At 32.3% G+C, this 2,809-nt stretch overlaps 1 pseudogene; it reads left to right on the top strand.

Annotated features, from left to right (window-relative positions):
- Positions 1-1,477: 1,477 nt before the first annotated feature.
- LOC111735317 lies at positions 1,478-1,596 on the top strand (annotated as a pseudogene).
- The last annotated feature ends 1,213 nt before the right edge of the window (positions 1,597-2,809 follow it).

Below are 2,809 nucleotides of genomic sequence, written 5' to 3' on the forward strand. Positions count from 1 at the left end.
AAGGAAGTAAACTGTCAAATCTTAGTAGCTAACAAGATTATATTAAGAATCAAGTACTACTGAGAGTCAATGATTACATCAATTATACCTTAATTAAAAAAAAAAAAAGTCAAGGGTCCATAATGACAAAAGTGATAAATTTGATTCTAACATTTTTTTGTAGTTCAGTGTTTTACAATACAACAGAATAACTATTTTGAAACTCATGCTTTGCCATTCAATAAATTGATGCCACTTAGTATATTTTATGACTACTTTTTTTGCAGTTATATTTCAACCCTAGAAAGAACTATAATTATATATATAAAGTTTTATCTCTTCATATATTACATAATTGACTTTTTATTCCTTTTTCCAAGATTAAAGTCTACTCAATTACTCTTTCTTGTACTTGTCTCCATGGCAGAGAGATACTCAAACAAAAGTCTAGAATTAGTAAAGATGAACAATGAATTTCTAAGCAAAATCAATGACAAAGACTTTTGTCAAAGTCCATAATCATGATTCCAAGTTTTACTACATATTATTGAGTGAATGTTTGAACAAAAAGTAAGCAGCTAAATGTCAAGTAAAAACTAATCCAAACCAAAACATACAGCACAATTTTTATTTCTAGCAACTTCAGCTCCTCGCTAGAAAATCTATGCCAGCTAAGACATTAAATGGTGAAAACTTACTGAGTTATAAAAATATTGGCAGATTTGGCAGCCCTTTCTCTCAAGCTAAAACTATTGTTACTGGTTCATACCACAAGTATGAAAGCCTTGCATTACATCAATGATTCTAAAGTGGAAGCCAGTGGTGAATCATTTCACCAGGGGATTTTTTTTTCTTCAAAATATGTATATCTTCCTCCCTTCACACACATTCCCCCTAAAACTAAGATTCTGAAAAGAACTAGACATAATATAATGCACAAATTTGTGTTCCTTGTTTTTAAAACTTAGATTATTCTGAATATATATATATATTCTGAATACACACACACACACTTTCATGGAGAATTTCTGAATTAGGTCCATCCAACTATTTTTTAACATTGTATCAACAGCAGGCAAAAGGAGCAGAACTACAAAGTGACAAGAGCTCAGCAGAAGGCTCTGCAGGTAAGGGGCTGTACTCAACACCAGCCGTAAGCCGCCTTCAGAGCTTTCTGTGCCACCTCCCTCCAGAATCCATTACATCATATTTTAGACAATGACAAATGTTCAGTTCATCATTCTAAGAAAAGCTAGTCTACTAGCCAGACAAAATGTAAAAAGAAGCTATTTTGGGCATCAAAAAACTAAGAAGCCACAGACAATGAAAGACAAAAATTCCACTGTTCCTGCATTAAAAGAATAATAATAAAGTACTATTTTGTGCAGTTGATAACTTGTTTGGAGACTTTCTGTCCATATCATATCATTTTAGTTTTTCATTAGGTAGCACTGATTTTTCTATTATAAAGCTCAGTCAGGCTGAAAATCCTATTCAAGTCTATAGCCATGCTACCCTGAATGTGCCCAGTCTTGTCTGATCTCGGAAGCTAAGCAGGGTTGGGCCTTGTTAGTAGTTGGATGGGAGACCACCTAGGAATACCAGGTGCTGTAGGTACCTGGTATTTAAAAAAAAAAATTAAGAGCTGAAAATCTTACTCACTCTAGAACTTAATAAACTAATATAAGTCAAAACTGTATTAAAAAAACTGAATCTATTGCATATGAAGATGGCTTATGAGTTGGACTTAAAAAGAAGCTTTCGAGGTTCATTTTAGAGAAAACAATTATACTTCTTTACAGTCATTGTTTCAAATTCCTTATAAACAGCTCTAATACAGAAATGTGTAAGAAAAGTGGACTTCGAATGATGTATAAAAAATCAGCCAATTCTTATTACATTCTAATTTGGACTTAAGTTTCTTAAATCACTTGGTAATTTCCTATTCACTTGTTCAACTTTATTGCATTCTACAATGACACCTACTGGCCATTCAAAATCAGCCATTAGTTCTCTAAGACAACTCTAGTAGGCTGATTACATAATCAGAACACACACACACACACACACACACACACACACCACCCTACATAAAAGCAAAGATTTGTTCATAGATACTCGCACTACAGAATTGCAATTAAAATAGAAGCAGAAGTTTTCTTTGTGACTGAGATAGTACTATTCATGCAAAAAGGTAAAAATACAAAGAACGAAACACCATGTATCAAAATTTTTATCTCAAGCACTGATAAATACCTCAGTACTCAAAATATTTCAGAACTCTAATGATCCACCTCTCCTTACCTAATAAAATTTAGAGAAATAAACTGAATTTTTGATTTAGGTTCTGGGATATACTAATATAAATTATCATTAATAGAAAAAGGAAAATTATAGTACACTTGCAAGGACTTCATTAGTCCCTGTCGTCTAAGCTAAAGGCAACATTTCAATCAGCTTACATTTTAGCAATTTATAATGCTTTTAAAACTGTTTTCCAGTGAAAAGCCAAGTTTTTAATGTAGCTTTTCCTTCATAACACTTAATGAAATTCCTGTATCAACTGTACATGTCATTGTACAATGAATTATAAAAACTCAGGAAAAAACATAATTTACAGTTATCTATGCCTGTAAATACATTTTACCTCAGTCAGAAAGGTTCAAAGAGCATACTTTTTAAACTTAAAAAATAATCCATAACTAGTATCTCATACTTAGAGAGCAAATTACTAAAAAGATTATTTTTGCACCCTCCCCCCAATTCAGACCACCACCTTATTTTCAGACTCTAACATCCACAATATCTAAGGGGGAAGGGAGAATCTAAC

Source organism: Pteropus vampyrus, unplaced genomic scaffold, assembly GCF_000151845.1.
Source record: "Pteropus vampyrus isolate Shadow unplaced genomic scaffold, Pvam_2.0 Scaffold23041, whole genome shotgun sequence".
NCBI classification, from domain to species: domain Eukaryota; kingdom Metazoa; phylum Chordata; class Mammalia; order Chiroptera; family Pteropodidae; genus Pteropus; species Pteropus vampyrus.